This window comes from Phyllobates terribilis, unplaced genomic scaffold, assembly GCF_046119375.1.
Source record: "Phyllobates terribilis strain yellow unplaced genomic scaffold, ASM4611937v1 Scaffold_11__3_contigs__length_659146591, whole genome shotgun sequence".
Taxonomy (NCBI): domain Eukaryota; kingdom Metazoa; phylum Chordata; class Amphibia; order Anura; family Dendrobatidae; genus Phyllobates; species Phyllobates terribilis.
The window spans coordinates 605,450,316-605,470,973 of record NW_027362771.1 but is presented as its reverse complement, the minus strand read 5'-3'; the positions used below and the strand labels follow the sequence as shown (position 1 = coordinate 605,470,973).

The following is a 20,658-nucleotide window of genomic DNA, read 5'->3' as shown; positions in this document are numbered from 1 at the left end:
AAAGGTGGGCACCATCTTAGTTCAGTGCAGAGAAGTCTGAGCAGAAGTGGCAGAGAGCAGGGGCTCTGCATGAGCTCTGCTCCGGAGGCGGGCCTAGTAACAGAGGCCCAGGCCTGGAAGAGGGAGAAGGAAGGAAGAGGAGCGGAGAAGGCTCCAGGAACGAGGAACGAAGGGATCCCAGGGGTGCGGACTGGCGAGTCGCCACCGCACGCCCGAATCCACCTGCGTGGAGGGGTCAGGCCAAAGGGGGAGACCGGTCCCCAAAACTAGTGGAGGCAGGAAACGACCCTCAGCTAGAAACAGGAGGCTGTGACATTTTATGCGACGCAGCCCCTCGCTACACCCACTAGGAAGGCACCACATAGGGTCAGGGAAACTGGCGCCAAGTTTACCAAGAGGAGGCCCGAGGCAGCCGGACAGAAGGGTTGGTAAGAAAGGCCAGACAAAGGACACACAAAGAGGGTCCTGTGAAGCGCTCCAAAGTTATCTGGGAGTTGTCTGAGCCCCTCACCTGGTGAGCACAGTACGACGTGGGCAGACGTTACGTGCAGACGTGGTCTGGATAATAAGAACTGTGAGTAAAGGCCCTGGACTGCATCACTGACTCGGTGTCATTACTGCTGCTGCCCTGCACCATCACCCCCATCCTCCGCATACACTGCCCTGAGGCTATACTCCTCCCGTGGGTAGTTATGCTACGCTCTGCTGCACCCACAACACCAGCCTCAGCGGTCTGCCCTGGAGCGGCGGTTCACTCTGACCGCAATCCACGGGTGGCGTAGTCGGACATTTAAACATCAAAACCACATAAATAGTTCCGCCACTGGTTTGACCGCCCTGAGCCACGGAACCGGGTCGCCGCCACGGAGACTACAACCACCAGCATCCACCAAAAAGGGTCCGGCTCCGGGTGTCCCAAGGCCCAGGGGGCGCGTCAGAACATTTTCATCACCTTTCACAATCACCAATGGGACAAGGCAGGGATGTTCTCTGTCCCCTCTCTTATACATCCTAGTGACGGAGCACCTGCTCTCATCAATTCGCCATAACCCCAATATTAGGTGGATTGAGGTGGGAGGCACCGAGTACAAGTGCTTTCTATTTGCTGATGATGTCCTAGTATATATCACTCAATCACATATATCCATCCATGCTGTTATGGCTGAAATAGATCACTTTGTTACATGGTCAAATTTTAAAATCAAGGCAGCGAAGTCTGAGGCCCTCGATGTCTCCCTCCACAAATCCTTATAGGATTCCATCCAGTCCAACTTTCCCTTTGCCTGGCCCTCACAGGGTATCAAATACTTAGAAATTCCTATTCATAGAGACCTCTCCCATCTATGTTATCTTAATTTTGGGCCCTTTATTGAACAACTCCATACAGACCATGGTTGGCAAGTTAGAACTGTAAGATTCACTACGTGAACCACTGGTGTTTTGTGGAAAAGCACATGTACACTGTGTTCCAAATTATTATGCAAAAAGTGTTTAGGAGTGATAAGGGAAGAATTTGTTTGGTGTTAGTTAAACTCATTGATGGTGATGTGTGTCAGGGCTCTTTATATCACTGTAAGCAATTGCAGACACCTGTGCTAATTAGTTTGGCAGGTGTGTCCAATGAAAGGCAAGACTACTTAAGAAGGCTGTCTCACATTATTAAGCAGCCTACATTTTCTGCCAAAATGGGAAAGAAAAAGGATGTGTCGGCTGCTGAGAAGCAACAAATTGTGGAGTGTTTAGGTCAAGGCATGACTACAATCAACATTGTGCAATGATCAGGATGAAGTGTCTTGGCAATCAAGAAGTATGTAGCTGATTCACAGTACACACGTGTGCGTGCTGATAAGGGCAAATTGAGGACTCTTTCCTACAGGCAATTACGTCAGGTTAAAAGAGCAGCGGCAAAAAAGCCTTGTCATAGCAGCAGACAAGTTTTTGAAGCTGCTGGTGCCTCCAACGTCCCCCGAACAACAAGATGCAGGGTCCTTCAGAGGTTTGCAGCTGTGCATACGCCATCCTGTCGACCTCCTCTATCCACTTCACACAAGCAGAAACGGGATTAAATAGGCAAAATGGTCATGTGACCAGCAAACTAAAAAAAACCTAACAGGAGAGTTGAAACAGTACCCCCTCTTCTAAGAGGATCCTCCGGATCCCCTAGGCCCAGGCTTACCAGGAAACCTCCTGTGAAACGCTCGGACAAGTCTGGGGGCAGAAACATCATCCGCCCTCACCCATGAGTTATCCTCAGGTCCGAAACCCTTCCAAGCGACGAGATACTGCAAACTCCCTCTATACCGTCTAGAATTTAGGATGTGGGAAATTTCATATTCCCCGTCCTCCACCACCGGAGTAACAGTGGCAGAGGCATCACCATCCGACACATCAGCTTTTTTCAACAGAGAAACATGAAACACCGGATTAATCCTCCAGGACGTAGGAACCTCCAGCCTAACAGCAGATTGGTTAACTATCTGAAGTACCTTAAAGGGCCCTACGAACTTGGGACCCAATTTTTTTGAAGGAATCCTCAATCGCAGATTCTTAGAGGACAACCAAACCATGTCACTAACAGCAAACAAAACCTCTTGCCGTTTCCTATCAAAGTACCTCTTAGATTTTTTGTTAGCCTCCTGAAGATTACCACGCACATCCGTCCAAACTCTCTCCAAATCACCGGAAAAACACTCCTCCTCAGGCACAGCTGAAACCAATTTGGAAAATGACTCAAAAGACGGATGTCTCCCAGATCAACAAAAAAAAGGCGAACACCCAGCAGAAGAGGATGTATGGTTGTTAAGAGCAAATTCAGCAAGTGGCAGAAACTCAGACCACCCCTCTTGATTGTCTGCCACAAAACAACGCAAGAACTGCTCAACATCCTGGTTCTTCCTTTTTGTCTGACCATTAGACTCAGGATGATATCTGGATGAAAATGACAAATGAACTCCCAACCTGTCACAAAAGGCACGCCAAAAACGAGCCACGAACTGAGGTCCCCTATCAGAAACAATGTCAGTAGGAACACCATGTAGTCTGACAATCTCCTTGACAAAGGCCTTAGCGAGTGTCTTAGCGCAAGGCAGTTTGATGAAGGGAACCAAGTGACACATCTTGCTAAAACGGTCCACGACCACCCAGATGACCGTGAAACCTTCAGAGGGAGGAAGGTCAGTAATAAAGTCCATAGCCAGATGTGTCCAAGGTGCACTAGGAACCTCCAGAGGGCAAAGCAACCCCGCAGCAGGAGCATGCGAAGACTTGGATCTTGCACACACAGTACATTGGCGCAACCACTTAATGACTTCCTTCTGCCATCCAGGCCACCAAAAACTGCGACCCACAAGTCTCTTGGTCTCAGAAATTCCTGGATGACCTGCCAACCGAGACTCATGACACTCAAACAAATCTCTCCTAAAGGTCCTAGGCACAAACAACCTCCCATGGGGAGTGTTAGATGGGGCATTCTCCTGTGCTTTAAGAATTTCATCCTCCAAAACAGAGTCCAAAGCAGCAATCACAACACCTTCATGTAAAATGGTCTCCTCCTCCTCCTGAACACCGACCATGGAAGAAAAGCTGCGAGACAAAGCATCCGCTTTAACATTCTTGGTACCCGGGATGTAAGTAATGGAAAAATTAAACCGCGAGAAAAAAAGTGCCCACCTAGCCTCACGGGCATTCAAGCGCTTGGCAGCATCAAGATAGATCAGATTTTTATGATCAGTGAAAACCTGAACGGGAAATTCAGCACCTTCCAAGAGGTGACGCCAGTGTTAAAATGCGAGTTTAATCGCCAGCAATTCCCGATTACCAAGATCGTAATTAAGTTCAGTCTCGGAAAATTTTTTTGAAAAAAAGGCACAGGGATGTACTCCATCCTTGTTTTCCTGAGACAACACCGCACCAACCCCCACCGAAGAAGCATCAACCTCAACCAAAAACGGCTTAGTCAAATCAGGCTGCATAAGGATGGGAGCAGAGTTGAACCTCTCCTTTAAAAACACAAAAGCTTCAATGGCCTCAGAAGTCCACTGAACTGCATTAGCACCTTTCCTGGTGAGATCGGTCAGCGGTTTGACAATAATAGAAAAATTTTTTATGAATTTTCTGTAATAATTGGCGAAACCCAAAAACCACTGTATCGATTTCAAACCAATAGGCCTAGGCCATTCCTGCACAGCTTGAACTTTAACCGGGTCCATCTCAAAACCTTCACTGGAGATAATGTAGCCCAAAAAACTAATTCTCTGTACAGCGAACTCATTTTTCTCCAGCTTAGCAAAAAGTGAATTGTCCATTAATAACTGTAATACCTCACGCACGCTCCGCCAATGAGACTCCAGATCTGGCGAATAAATCAAAATGTCATCCAAATACACAACCACATTTTTGCCGATTAAAGGTCTAAGGATATCATTAATAAGATTCTGAGAAAATGCTGGAGCATTGGTGAGACCAAAAGGCATAACCAGATTCTCAAAATGACCCACAGGAGTGTTAAAAGCAGTCTTCCATTCATCACCCTCCTTCATGCGCAACAAATTGTATGCGCCCCGGAGATCAATTTTAGAGAACCACTTGGCCCCCACTAACTGGTTAAATAAATTGGGAATCAATGGCAGTGGGTAAGGATTGCGTACAGTAATTTTATTAATCTCAAGAAAGTCCAGACAAGGACGTAAACCGCCATCATTTTTTTTTTACAAAAAAAAAAACCAACAGCCACAGGAGACTTGGAAGGCCTAATGTGACCAGCGGCCAAGCTTGTCTGTATGTATTCCTCCAAAGCCTTTCTCTCAGGAATAGTAAGATTAAATAAACGACTCTTAGGAAGAGTCGCTCCAGGGACAAATTCAATGGTACAATCATAGTCTCTATGGGGAGGCAAAACCTACGACTCCTCAAAAAAAACTCTCCAAAAATCCTGAATAGGTACAGGCAATTCCCCTCTATCCACAGCAGCAATGCGCCCGTTACAACACTTGTCATAACACTTAGGGCTCCAGGACTTAATTTCATTGGTAGACCAATCCAGCACAGGATTGTGCAATTTCAACCAGGGCAACCCCAATATTACTGGAGAAGGCAAATTATCCAATACCACCAAATCCAAATTCTCTTGATGAATACCATTAATAGTGAGGGGAAATTCACAGACCTTGTGAGTAACACTCTTCAAGGGAGAGCCATAGACAGAAACCACAGCAATAGGGGATGACAAAGTTTTAGGTTCTAATTTAAGTTTTTCCAAAAATCCCCCATCAATCACTTTCAGAGTAGATCCACAATCCACAAATACCCGAAATTCAATTAATTCATCCTGAGCAGCAGTAGTGGCAGATAGGAATACTCCCTTAGAATTTAGACAGGCAATACGGGCATGACTGACCATTTTTTTTTCTTTCTTCATACGAAGCACACAGCTTTTAATAAAATGACCAGAATTTCCGCAATAGAAACACAAGCCTTCAGAAAGTCGGCGGTCTTTTTCCTTAGAGCGGGGTGCCATCGCCCCAATTTCCATCGGCTCTCCATTGTCAGCACAGAACCTCTCAGAACTCAAAGCTGACATAGCAGAGGATTTGCTCACATTAACCCTTTCACGCAGTCTCCTGTCCACCCGTATAGCTAATTGCATTGCCTCCTGCAAGTTTCCAGGTGTGGGATAAGCAATCAGTAAATCCTTTACCCTTTCACATAGCCCTGCAAGAAACAAGCTTTTCAAAGCAGAATCGTTCCACCCCACCTGGGCAGACCACCGACGGAAGTGAGAACAATATTTTTCCACATTACCTGATCCCTGCCTGAAACGTCTTAATTCAGACTCAGCAGATGAGACACGATCAGGATCATCGTACAACAAACCCAAAGCAGAAAAAAAACTATCCACTGATCTAAAGCACGGATCACTAGGATGGAGAGAGAAGGCCCATCCCTGAGGATCTCTGTGCAAAAGTGACATTATGAACCCTATGCGCTGTGATTCATCACCAGAGGATCCGGGTCTCAAACGAAAATATAATAGACAAGCATTTTTAAAAGAAAAATAATCTTGTTGTTCGCCAAAAAATAGATCAGGCAGACGTTCCTTAGGTTCAACAAAATGCGCTCCAGAACAGCTACTCACGTGTTGTTGGAGCTTGGTCACCTCCAGAGAGAGTCACTGCAAGCGTTGAGCCAAATGTTGCACCGAGACCATGATGGAAAACTGGAGGTCTTTCCTTAGAGAAAATTTATTTATTTTTTTTTTTACTGGCTGGATTACTGTTATGATCTGCTACAGAGACTAAGGAAAGGCAGGAGATCTGTCCCTACAATAGAACTAAACTAGATCCCTACAATGTAACGGGGAACCTGATCCTGCGATCAGACCCGCTAAAGTCCTCGGCTAGTCTGAACGCAGACCTATAGATGTGGGGGAGGGATCCCTACAAGATCTAGGGACTGGAATAAGTTGGACACCTCCTAGCAGAAATAGTAGCAGTCAAAGACAAACACACAACAAAAAGCAAAGAGGTCATAAGACCTAGCAAAACTAACAGAGTACGGCAATAGAGCAACAAGCTAGCTCAACAGTAGCAAATAAATACAAATGAAGTCCAGCAAAGCCAGGAGGGCGGAGCCGGATTAAATAGGCAAAATGGTCATGTGACCAGCAAACTGAAAAAAACCTAACAGGAGAGTTGTAACAAAAGGTTGATAAAAAGGAACAAAGAAATGAATATCAAATGGAAAGAAGGGTTCATATCTAAAGAAGAATATAATGCTGTCTGCAGGGAAAGCTGGGCTAGCGTTAGAAGAGCTAATGCTATAGGATTTTTAAAGGATGAAAATGGCAAAGTGGTCAATAATGATGTTGAGAAGACTGAACTTTTAAATTCCTGTTTTGCTTCTGTGTTCTCTAAGAAAGCAAATGTAACATCAAGTGATCTTCACTGTGCTGTAGAAGAAAAGGAACATGTGAGCAAGTGATATGTATGAATACAGCATGTGAATAGTCATGTTTGCTTTAGGCATCAGAATTAATTACATAATTTACCATCTATGTTACATCCATGTCAGTTCAATCAATGATCAACCATTCTCAAAATTTGCCAAAATCAATCTTGGTCAAAAGAAGTCTAACTGATGGCTCATATCCCTGCTGCCTTTTATGGTTATCAATACAGGATGAGCAGGGTGATTAGCAAATAGAAACAGAGCCATGCTGCTTCTGATGCTTTCCAGTAAGTCACCCTAGTGATGAACTCATAGATACACTGCTCTGCACTGCTGTATAATGTCTTCTTTGCTGCTGCTTCTGATTATCTGTTACGTACAGGCAGGGGTGTAGGAATTCTTCATATTTGAGTGTCCTGTATATGGGAGATCATAGCAAGTAATCTATACCACCTAATTCAGTGATATCTAAAAATTAGCGGATGAGCCAACAGAGGAAAGATTAGTTAAATATCTGGATACAAGTCATATGTTTTGTAGAATGGTGCCCCAGAGTCAATGTACAAACAAATCCCTGATAATTACGTTGCTGTTGCATAATAACATTTGTCTTTTTGTCTTATTGGATATAAAATATTTTCTGCCACTTACATCAAAAGCAAACTTCTGATATAAATAACTTTAAACATTTGTAAGAGGTAGCGTGGCCGAGTGGTCTAAGGTGCTGGATTTAGGCTCCAGTATATCTGGAGGTGTGGGTTCAAATCCCACCACTGACATTATTTATTTGGATCTAATTTTTACCAAAAATTGTTAAACGGTTGAGGAAGTAAAGGGGATTGAGAACTTAGGAGGCAGTGATCATGCTATCCTATAATTTTGAACTACAAAAGGAGGAAAACCTGCGAAAACTAAGATTTTTTAAGATTGGACTGTAGAAAGGCAGTTTTTAACCCCTTAACAACATTTGACGTACTAATACACGTCTGTGCCCTGGGACTTAAGACCCAGACCCGTATTAGTACGTCATTGCGATCGCGCGCGCACACAGGCTGTGCGGGCGCGATCGCCGCCGGGTGTCAGCTGATTGTCACAGCTGACACCCGGTACTATGTGCAGGGAGCGGACCTGCACCGCTCCCAGCACATTAACCCCCGCTATGCTGCGATCGAAGTCGATCGAAATCGATCGCAGCATTGCGGGGGCAAGGGGAGGTGATCGGCGATACTCACCTCCTCTTCCGGCTTCCAGCGCAGTCTGCAAAGGCTTCCCGGGTGTTGCCATGACAACCCGATGTCGTCATGACAACATCCGGGTCACCAGAGAGCAGGAAGATTGCTTGGACATGCACAGTGCATCTCCAAGCAATCTTCACACTGTGCACTTCTGACAGCCTGCATGGCATAGGGATGGTGCTCCATTCCTATGCCATGCAGGCGATCAGAAAAAAAAAAGTGAAAGTCCCAGAGTGGGACAAAGTAATAAAGAGTATAAACTGTCTGAAAGTGAAAAAAAAAATTGTGCAAAAATATTATAAAAAAATAAAAAAAATAATACACCAAAAATAAAAATATAATGTACCCATCAATAAATATTATTATTAAAAAAATTAAAAAAAAACAATAAAAGTACACATATTTGGTATCGCCGCGTCCGGAACAACCTGACCTATAAAACTGTCCCACTAGTTAACCCCTTCAGTGAACACGGTAAAAAAAAAAAAGCAAAAAACAATGCTTTATCACCATACCACCAAACAAAAAGCGGAATAACACGCGATCAAAAAGATGCATATAAATAAAAATGATACCGCTGAAAACGTAATCTCATCCCGCAAAAAACAAGCTGCCATACAGCTCCATCAGCCGAAAAATAAAAAAGTTATAGCTCTCAGAATAAAGCGATGCTAAAAAATATTTTTTTCTATAAAATAGCTTTTATTGTGTATAAGCGCCAAAACATAGAAAAATGATACAAATGTGGTACCGCTGTAAACGTACTGACCCGAAGAATAAAGCTACCACATCAATTTTACCACACGCGGAACAGAGTAAAAAAAAAAAAAAAAAACAATTCCTGAATTGTTGGTTTTTGTTTATTCTGCCTCCCAAAAATCGGAATAGAAAGCGATCAAAAAATGTCACGTGCCTGAAAATGGCACCAATAACAACGTCAAGTCATCCCGCAAAAAACGAGCCATCACATGACTGTCTGCCAAAATCTGGAAAAATTATAGCTCTCAAAATATGGCGATGCAAAAACTAGATTTTACAAAAAATGCGTCTTTTAGTGTGTGACAGCTGTCAGTCATAAAAACCCCATATGATTCTGGCATTGCTGTAATCACACCGACCCGAAGAATAAAGTCGTCTAATCACTTATACCGCACAAGGAACGGCGTCAAAAATATACTCTTGGGTTAGGATTGGGCTAGGGTTATGGCTGGGTTTGGGGCTAGGGTTGTGCTGGGGCTAGGGTTGTGCTGGGGCTAGGGTTGTGCTGGGGCTAGGGTTGTGCTGGGGCTAGGGTTGTGCTAGGGCTAGGGTTGTGCTAGGGCTAGGGTTGTGCTAGGGCTAGGGTTGTGCTAGGGTTAGGGCTGGGGTTGGGATTTTTTTCAAAAGTAAGAAAAAAAGATGACGATATGGCGACCAGTGTTGAGAGCAAGTGCTCGCTACTTGAGTTTGCAATGGGTGCTCTGGTATGCATTGAGTATCGTGGGTATTTGAGTGACATGCTCGAGTCTCTGCCCCATATGCTCAATTTGTTAGCGGATATCATGTTGCATTTGGAGAGTCCCTGTGTGCCCAAACATTGGAGCTCCCCCACAAGTGACCCCATTTTGGAAACTAGACCCCCCAAGGCACCTATCTAGATGAATAGTGAGCACTTGGAACCCCAGGTGCTTCACAAATTGATTCATAAAAATGAAAAAGTGTTTTTTTTTTCACTCTTTCATTTTTACGAATCAATTTGTGAAGCACCTGGGGGCTCCAAGTGCTCACTATGCATCTAGAAAGGTGCCTTGGGGGGTCTAGTTTCCAAAATGGGGTCACTTGTGGGGGAGCTCCAATGTTTGGGCACACAGGGACTCTCTAAATGCAACATGGTATCCGCTAACAAATTGAATGGAAAATCGGCTCAAATTGTTAGCGGACACCACATTGCGTTTGGAAAGCCCCTCTGTGCCCAAACTTTGGAGCTCCCCCACAAGTGACCCCATTTTGGAAACTAGACCCCCCAAGGCACCTTTCTAGATGCATAGTGAGCATTTGGAACCTCCAGGTGCTTCACAAATTGATTCGTAATAATGAAAAAGTGAAAAAAAAAACACTTTTTCATTTTTATGAATCAATTTGTGAAGCACCTGGGGTTCCAAGTGCTCACTATGAATCTAGATAGGTGCCTTGGGGGGTCTAGTTTCCAAAATGGGGTCACTTGTGGGGGAGCTCCAATGTTTGGGCACACAGGGACTCTCCAAATGCAACATGATATCCGCTAACAAATTGTCGGCTCAAATTGTTAGCGGATATCATGTTGCATTTGGAGAGTCCCTGTGTGCCCAAACATTGGAGCTCCCCCACAAGTGACCCCATTTTGGAAACTAGACCCCAAAAGGCACCTATCTAGATGCATAGTGAGCACTTGGAACCCCAGGTGCTTCACAAATTGATTCATAAAAATGAAAAAGTGATTTTTTTTTCACTTTTTCATTATTATGAATCAATTTGTGAAGCACCTGGGGGTTCCAAGTGCTCACTATGCATCTAGAAAGGTGCCTTGGGGGGTCTAGTTTCCAAAATGGGGTCACTTGTGGGGGAGCTCCAAAGTTTGGGCACAGAGGGGCTCTCCAAACGCAATGTGGTGTCGCTAACAATTTGAGCCAATTTTCCATTCAATTTGTTAGCGGATACCATGTTGCATTTAGAGAGTCCCTGTGTGCCCAAACATTGGAGCTCCCCCACAAGTGACCCCATTTTGGAAACTAGACCCCCCAAGTCACCTATCTAGATGCATAGTGAGCACTTGGAACCCCTAGGTGCTTCACAAATTGATTAGTAAAAATAAAAAAGTGTTTTTTTTTTCACTTTTTCATTTTTACGAATCAATTTGTGAAGCACCTGGGGGTTCCAAGTGCTCACTATGCATCTAGAAAGGTGTCTTGGTGTGTCTAGTTTCCAAAATGGGGTCATTTGTGGGGGAGCTCTAAAGTTTGGGCACAGAGGGGCTCTCCAAACGCAATGTGGTGTCCGCTAACAATTTGAGCCGATTTTCCATTCAATTTGTTAGCGGATACCATGTTGTATTTAGAGAATCCCTGTGTGCCCAAACATTGGAGCTCCCCCACAAGTAACCCCATTTTGGAAACTAGACCCCCCAAGGCACCTATCTAGATGCATAGTGAGCACTTGGAACCCCTAGGTGCTTCACAAATTGATTCGTAAAAATGAAAAGTGTTTTTTTTTTCACTTTTTCATTTTTACGAATGAATTTGTGAAGCACCTGGGGGCTCCAAGTGCTCACTATGCATCTATAAAGGTGCCTTGGGGGGTCTAGTTTCCAAAATGGGGTCACTTATGGGGGAGCTCCAAAGTTTGGGCACACATGGGCTCTCCAAACACAACATGGCGTCCGCTAATTATTCAAGCAAATTTTACAATCAAAAAGTCAAATGGCGCTCATTCCCTTCCGAGCCCTGCCGTGCACCCAAACAGTGTTTCTTCCCCAAATATTGGTTATCTGCGTGCCCAGGGGAAATTGCTCAACAAATTTTGGGGTCCATTTTTTCTTGTTACCCCTGTGAAAATAAAAAAAAATGGGTCTAAAGTAACATTTTTGTGAAAAAAGTTAAATGTTCATTTTTTTCTTCCACATTCAAAAAATTCCTGTGAAGCACCTGAAGGGTTAATAAAGTTCTTGAATGTGGTTTTGAGCACCTTGAGGGGTGCAGTTTTTAGAATGGTGTCACTTTTGGGTATTTTCTGTCATAAAGACCTCTCCAAAGGACTTCAAATGTGATGTGGTTACTAAAAAAATGGTTTTATTAATTTTGTTGGAAAAATGAGAAATCGCTAATCAACTTTTAACCCTTATAGCTCCCTAACAAAAAAAAATTTTGGTTACAAAATTGTGCTAATGTAAAGTAGACATGTGGGAAATGTTATTTATTAACTCTTTTGTGTGACATATCGCTCTGATTTCAGGGCTTAAAAATTAAAATTTTGAAAATTGCAAAATTTTCAAAATTTTCGCCAAATTTCCATTTTTTTCACAAATAAACGCAAGTGATATCGAAGAAATTTTTCCACAATCATGAAGTACAATATGTCACGAAAAAACATTCTCAGAATCGGGGGGATCCGTTGAAGCTTTCCAGAGTAATTACCTCATAAAGTGACAGTGGTCAGAATTGTAAAAATTGTCCCGGTCATTAACGTGCAAACCACCCGCGGGGCTTAAGGGGTTAATGGACTCAGTAAAAAGGAAGGAAAGGTAGGATGTTCTAAAGGAAAGAAATGTCCAGGAAGGATGGGAGATTTTGCTAAATTTAATTCTCACTGCACAATCGGTAACAATCCCGAAAAGAAGGAAGAATGGAAAGCATTTATGGAGACCAGGATGGCTGAATACTGAACTTAAAAGCTTGCTAAAAAGGAACAAAGAAATGAATATCAATTGAAAAGAAGGGTTCATATCTAAAAAAGAATATAATGCTGTCTGCAGGGAAAGCTGGGCTAGCGTTAGAAGAGCTAAAGCCTGTAATGAAGTGAGGCTTGCAAGAGAGACCAAAAGCAATAAGAAAGGATTTTGGAAGTAAGTCAAAAGTTAAAGAAAAGCCAAAGATGCTATAGGATTTTTACAGGATGAAAAGGGTAAAGTAGTCATAAATGATGTTGAGAAGACTGAACTTTTAAATTCCTTTTTTGCTTCTGTGTTCTCCAAGAAAGCAAATGTAACATCAAGTGATCTTCACTGTGCTGTAGAAGAAAAGGAACATGTGAACAAGTCATACGTATGAATACTGCAAATGAGTGGTCATGTTGGCTTTAGGCATCAGAATGAATTACATAATTTACCAGCTATGTTACATCCATGTCAGTTTAATCAATGATCAACCATTCTCAAAATTTGCCAAAATCATTCTTGGTCAAAAGAAGTCTAACTGCTAGCTCATATCCCTGCTGCCTTTTTAGGGTTATCAATACAGGATGAGCAGAGTGATTAGCAAACATAAACAGAGCCATGCTGCTTCTGCTGCTTTCCAGTAAGTCACCCTAGTGATGGATTCATAGCTACACTGCTCTGCACTGCTGTATAATGTCTTCATTGCTGCTGCTTCTGATTATCTGTTACGTACAGTCAGGGGTGTAGAAATCCTTCATGTTTGAGTGTCCTGTATGTGGGAGATCATAGCAAGTAATCTATACCACCTAATTCAGTGATATCTAAAAATTATCGGATGAGCCAACAGAGGATAGATTAGTAAAATATCTGGATACAAGTCATATGTTTTGTAAAATGGTGCCCCAGAGACAACGTACAAACAAATCCCTGATAATTATGCTGCTGTTGCATAATAACATTTGTCTTTTTGTATTATTGGATATAAAATATTTTCTGAAAACTATATTATTAGCAAATTTCTGATTTAAATAAGTTTGACCATCCGTATGAGGTAGCGTGGCCGAGCGGTCTAAGGCGCTGGATTAAGGCTCCAGTCTCACTGGAGTTGTGGGTTCAAATCCCACCGCTGCCATTATTTTTTTGGATCTAATTTTTACCAAAAATTAGGAAACAGTTGAGGAAGTAAAGGGGATTGAGAATTTAGTAGGCAGCGGTAATTCTATCCTATACTTTTGCACTAGAAAAGGAGGAAAACCTGCGAAAACTGAGATTTTAAGATTGGACTGTAGAAATGCAGTTTTTAATGACTCAGTTAAAAGGAAGGAAAGGTAGGATGTTCTAAAGGAAAGAAATGTCCAGGAAGGATGGGAGATTTTGCTAAATTAAATTCTTAAAGCACAATCAGTAACAGTCAAGAAAAGAAGGAAGAATGGAAAGCATTTATGGAGACCAGGATGGCTGAATACTGAACTTAAAAGCTTGTTAAAAAAGAGCAAATAAATGAATATCAAACGGAAAGAAGGGTTGATATCTAAAGAAGAATGTAATGCTGTGTGCAGGGAAAGCTGGACTAGCCTTAGAAGAGCTAAAGCCAGTAATGAAGTGAGGCTTGCAAGAGAGACCAAAAGCAATAAGAAAGGATTTTGGAAGTAAGTCAAAAGTTAAAGAAAAGCCAAAGATGCTATAGGATTTTTAAAGAATGAAAAGGGTAAAGTGTTCAAGAATGATGTTGAGAAGACTGAACTTTTAAATTCCTCTTTTGCTTCTGTGTTCTCTAAGAAAGCAAATGTAACATCAAGTAATCTTCACTAGTGTTGAGCCACCCCCGTAGTGTTCGAGTTCGTTTCGGCTCGTCGAACACCCGTGTGTTCGCCGAACTGTTCGTCAATCTGTTCGTCGAACACCTTCGAACACCGTTAAAACCAATGGCAGGCAAGCAAAAACACATAGAAACACATAGAAAACACCTTCAAAGGTGTCCAAAAGCTGACAAACTGCTCAGAAGACACAACTAACACATGGAAAAGTGACAAGTACATATAGTCATGCGAAAAGAAAAGAGGTGGAGGAGTAAAAGGAGGGGGAGACACAGATATAGGCATGTCATGCCCTTCTAAAATCCAAAAAGTGAGAAGCCGACACGGCCAGTCCGTTCCTGCCCGTGCCACCTCTGTGTCGCCGGGTTTGTGCCAGAGCTGCGGTGGACCCTGACGGCCAGCCCCCCTATCCCAATACTGGTGCCTGTCCGCCGGTGGGTTGAGGCCCCCCACTGTGGGGGGGGGGAGTAATATCTGCAGAAGAAAGACCATCTTCCAGCCAAACTAAGATGTCGACTTCTTTTCGTGGACAATGTGATACGATCCCATTCTTACGGACACGCCCATCGCTACAAATTCTAGATGAGGCACAAAAACAGCAGGTGCTTCAACGGATATCAAGTGCTCCTTCAAGTGGGCTCTCCATCACCTCAATTTCAACATCACAAATACTCCAGTTCTCAGAGGTGTCACCCCAATCGCACTTGCTTCCTCACAGCTCCCAAGTCTCCAGCTGCCCGTCTGAGTATGGGGTAACACAGATGGTTGAGTCTGCACAGCTGTTTACTCATACTATAGCCTGGGAAACGGAGGTCTGCTCCAGAGCTTCTGTTAATCCAGATGAGGAAATGATCTGATCTGATGCCCAGAATCTTTATAAGTCGGATCCAGGACCAGATGAAGAAGGTTCTGAGCATAATGTAGACCCTTGTTCCCAAACTGTAACTCCTGTTGGTGGAGACAATGATGAAGACGATGATGAGACTCAAATACCTGATTGGAGCGACAACTTGACTTTTCGGTCAGGGCAGGAAGAGGTTGGCTCTGAGGACGACGGGTGTGATAACACACAGGGTGATGATGACGAGGTTGTAGATCCCACTTACTGTCAACCAACAGTCAGCCAGTCGATGAGGTCAGCAGAGGAGGTGGAGGAGGATGTGACTAGCCCTGGGGATGGGGATGACTCGGTACCCGGGCATTTGCCTGGCCTTGGGGATGTCGCGGTGGTCGGCTCCCTGGCCCGTACCCTGGGGTCTCTCTTTAAAAGGGTGGATAATTGTTAATTTTATAAGAGTTCATGACGCCACCTGTGGTATCTGGTGACAAGCACCAGCGCTGCAGCAGTCCACTGAGGCCGGTGATAAGGCAGCTCAATGGTATAGCTCCCCACAGGTGGAGCTAGGTCTCAGGGCAGCGTATGCAGGGGGAATGCATCACAGGCGAAACCCAGCTGGATCAGAGCAAGAACGGGAACGGACACGGTAGTCACTTCAGTACCTTTTACTGGTGGAAATTCGGGCACATCCCGGAGCACTGTAGGGTGAAGGGTGCATATCAGGTTCCTCCCCAATGAGCGGGTGTAGGGCCTCCTGTTTCTTGCCTCTGCGTAGTAAGTTTCTGACCTGCCTGGAGCTAGGCCTAACTTTGTCTCTGTCCTGCGCTGGCTGACCTTGTGGTAGGGCCTTCTCTTGAAGTTCACGCTCCCAGTATGCGGGGCCTAAGCGTCTCCTGGCTCTGTTACATATCAGCACCTTAGCGATCCTGGGACTTGTAGTTCTCCAGGGATTCCGGTTATGCCTTACTGGGTCATAGAGATACCGGTAAGCTCGGATCCTGTGTCCGGTAAATGCTTCGGGGTGAGCTGGTTAAGCTCCTCTGCCCCATATGTACTATCTCGCCACTCGCCTTCGGCCTACTCGGGCCCTCACTAGGCTATACACACTAACGGCAGCTTGCCGCGCTTCACTGATCTTACGGCACCGGCACACCTTAAGCTCTATCTGGGCTCCCTGAATCTAGCAAGCAGGAGCTTCGTGCTCCACTGCTGAACTACTAACTGCGTTCTCTAGACTAGACTGAGCTCCACTGCAGACTGAACTCTCTTAGGCTTCTCTACTGCAGGAACTCTTCAGAGGAACTGAACTGCCTAGCTCCACCTTCCCTATTTATATCCCTAACGGGCTCCCTCTGCTGGTCTGAGGTGGAAGGTGGAGATGTGTGAATGTTTATGGGGGCCTCTTGTGGAGGATTCCATCAATGCCCTCTTCTAGGATCTGTGATACCAAGCGCAGCGGGGCATCACAGATGCTATTGATGACGAGGTTAGGTTGCGCCTTCGTGAACAGAGACGGAGTACTGGAAGCACGTCAACAACTGCATCCTCAACTACAACTCTGCCTCTGACCACAAGTCGTAGTGGCTCTTCAGGTCACATGGGCTCTAAGCCTTGCATAGACTGGGCATTTATTCAGATGGATAAGGATGACCCAACTCGTGTTATCTGTAATATTTGTCAGCAAAAGCTAAGTAGAGGCCAAAAAATCCATAGTTTGAGTACTTCATGCATGTACCGTCACATGGATATGAAGCATAAGTTGCAGTGGGAAGCTCACTGTGCTACAATGCGGCCTAGCCGGCTGGGCCAACCACCGTCTGCCCCATCTGGTGCATCCGCAGCCTCTTCATCCTCTGTGACTGGGGGGACAGCAGTCACACATGTTTTTGGACTCAGACCTGCCACCTCTTTACCCGCAACAGCCATTGTGATTGGCAGGTCGTCAGTTCATTGGGAAGTGGAAACACCTGCTAGTGTTGAGCGCTCTCCGACATTGAGAGCACCACCTTTAGATCAAGGCAACCTAACATGTCCGCCTGCATCTTCCTCACAGACCGGCAGTTGCCGTGGACACCCTACTCAACACCGTCTAAGCACAACAGCCAGCCCTCGGTCCCTCAGATGTGGAAAAGTAAAAGACCATTTCCTCCTAGCCATGAGAAAGCTAAGAGGTTGAATTTCACCATCTGCAAGCTGTTGGCTACAGAAATGCTGCCTTTCCACCTGGAGGACACAGAGGATTTTCAAGACCTTATGTCCGTCACAGTGCCCCAGTACCAGATGCCCAGTCGGCACTACTTCTCAAAGAAAGGTGTGCCTGCGCTCCACTAGCATGTCGCACACAACATCACCGCTTCTTTGAGAAACTCTGTGTGTGACAGGGTGCACTTCACCACAGACACTTGGACGAGAAGGCATGGACAGGGGCGTTACATGTCGCTGACTGGGCACTGGGTAACTATGGTGACAGCAGGACAAGGGGCTGCTGTCCAAGTCTTACCATCCCCACGAGTTGTGCGTCAATCCTCTTTATCTCGAAGTTCCTCCACTGCTTCTGCCTCCTCAACCTCCTCTCGGTCCTCCACCTGCACCCAAAGCCTGTCTGGTAATGCCACCTGCTTTCTAACTGCGCAGAAGGAATGCTGCACACCTCCTTACTATGCTGGCAGCAGGGCTCAACGGCATCAGTGTTTACTTTGAAATGTCTGGGAAATGTGAGTCACACAGCTGAGGAGTTGTGGTCAGCTCTGGAGACCCAGTTTCATGAAAGGTTGTCTCCACTGGACCTGCAACCAGGGAAGGCCATGTGCGACAATGCTGCAAACCTGGGTGCGGCACTTCGCCGGGGCAATGTCACACACGTGCCTTGTATGGCTCACGTGTTGAACCTGGTTGTCCAGCAATTTTTAGCCCACTATCCCGGACTAGATGGCCTTCTGCAGAGGGCACAATCGCTGTGTGCTCACTTCCGCCGTTCGCATCCCGCAGTTCAACGACTTACATCTCTACAGAAGTCATTGGGCCTGCCAGTTCACCGGCTGAAATGCGATGTGCCGACACGGTGGAATTCAACTCTGCACATGTTGCAGTGACTGTGGCAGCACCGACAAGCCCTGGTGCAATACGTTCTGACGTATAGGCTGGGCCAACGAGATCCAGAGGTGGGGCAAATCACGCTGCAGGAGTGGTCTCAGATCAGGGACCTATGAAGTTGACGCGCCCCCTGGGCCATGGGGTACCCTGAGCCGGGCCGGTAGACGCTGGGGGTTGTAGTTACTGTGGCAGTGACCCAGTCCGTGACCCAGGGCGGTCAATCCAAGGTTAATTTGTATATATGGATTTTATAATGTCTGACTACGCCACCTGTGGAGTGCGGCCAAAGGGGCCACCGCTGCGGAACAGTCCTCTGAAGCTGGTGGTTTTGCAGCAACGGCATTATTACTCACCACAGGAAGAGTGTAGCTTCAGGGCAGTGTGGGTGGATGATGGTGGTTGTAGTGCAGGGAGTCAGTAATGAACACAGAGTGCGTGTGATGCCGTCTCAAGATATTACTCACAGTTGTTGCAGTCCAGATAACAGGTACCAGAGCAATCTCCCCCGTCGTGCTGTGCATACTCAGTGAGGGGCTCAGTCCACCCCCAGATAGCTCCGGAGTACTTAGCAGGACCCCCTTCTGTGTGTCCTTTCTCTGGCCTTCTCCCTGCACCTCACACCCAGTGACACTTCTATCCGGTATCCTCGGGCCTTGGCGGGTGACGTGTGTTCCGTCCCCTGGGTCCTATGTGGCTACCTTCTTAGTGAGACTGGTGTGGACTTTGGCCTGCAGTACATGAAATGCAGCAGCCTCCGGTTTCTAGTTGAGCCTTGCTGTTTCTCCGCTAGTTGAGGGACCGGTTCCCCTTATCTGGCCTGACCCCTCTACCTCCTGGTAGCAGCGGGAGTACGGGTGGCCTTCTGCACGGCCCGTAGCCGTAGGGTCCCTTAGGTTCCTGGAGCCTTCCAGCTCCCACTTCTTTCTTCTCTCCTTCAGTCCTGGGCCTCCCAGGCTAGGCCCGCCTCCGGAGCAGAGCTCATGCCTAGTCTCTGCTCCTGTCACTTTTCCTCCTCTGTCTGGCTTGCTCTTTCTAAGATGGCTTCCTATTTATAATCTCCTTGTCATGTGCTCCCCTAAGCTGCTCCCCTAAGCACCCAATACATAGGACCCTCAAACCTGCTAGGGACCTTGGACTGTGCTCTCCCTTAGGAGCAATCTCGCCCTACCCCCCCTGCGGGTATGTGTTGGATGCAGGAGTAAGGGTCCCGAGCCATACGCCTTCCTTACCTGAGGGTGAGATACCACACCTCTGGGTGAGATGCAGTAACTCTGTGGCGACTGAACCCTCAGGGGCGCCACACACCCTTCTGAACATTTTTGAAATGGCGACGAAGATGTTTAGTGCTGACGATGATGCCATTATCAGCATGACTATTCCGGTGATTTACATGCTGGAGCACACATTAAACAGAATTCAGAGTCAGGTGGTGGGACAAGAGGAGGTGGAGGAAGTAGAGGAGGAGTCGTATGCGGAAGGGATAACATCTCCAAGGTCCAGACGGTTGGCAGCACCAAGACGGCAGGCATGGGAGGGTGGGGGAGAGGGATTAACCAGGGCGCATGGTAGCAGCCAAACTGTTGAGGAAGGTGCAGGAGCCGAGGAAGAAGTGGAGGACGAACTGGCGATGGGCATGGAAGACTCATCAGATGAGGGAGACCTTGATCACATTTCTGTTGTGCGAGGTTGGAGGGAGAGGGCAGAGGAAGGAAGCATGATTCTTTCCTCGCTACCAACACAACAAGGACTTGGTTCTTCTGGATGCGCAAGACACATGAGTGCCTTCTTGCTGCACTACCTGCAGCATGACCCCCAGATTGTCAGAATTCGAAGTAATCCCGACTACTGGGTTGCCACACTCTTAGATCCCCGGTACAAAAGTATATTTGCCTAAATAATTCCTGCCATAAAAAGGAATTGACGAATGCAGGAGTATCTGCAGACGCTGTTGCAGAATCTTACATGTGCTTTTCCACAAAACACCAGTGGTGCACGTAGTGAATCTCACAGTCCTAACTTGCCAACGGTGGGACTGTCGAGTCTTCATCACTCAAACAGTAACAGTAACACAGTATCTGCTGGTAACAGCAATTTTGTGGAATCGTTTCACCACTTTTTTAGACCATCCTCTGCAAGGCCACAGGAGACAAGAAGTCTGACACATAGTCAATGCCTAGAGAGGATGGTACAGGAGAATCTCCAAGTGAACATCGAAGCCATGACTGTGTCACTGGACCCTTGCTCATTTTGGTATTCCAATCTGGAAAAATCGCCGGAGCTAGCCACTTACGCCTTGGAGATCTTGTCATGCCATGCAGCCAGCGTTCTCTCTGAACGTGTGTT

General features: G+C 45.8%; 1 non-coding gene across 1 annotated transcript; it reads left to right on the top strand.

Moving 5' to 3' along the window:
- Positions 1–13,617: 13,617 nt before the first annotated feature.
- On the top strand, positions 13,618–13,699 carry TRNAL-AAG (transfer RNA leucine (anticodon AAG)). The gene has a single exon. It is a non-coding gene; the product is annotated as a tRNA-Leu (tRNA).
- Positions 13,700–20,658: the final 6,959 nt, after the last annotated feature.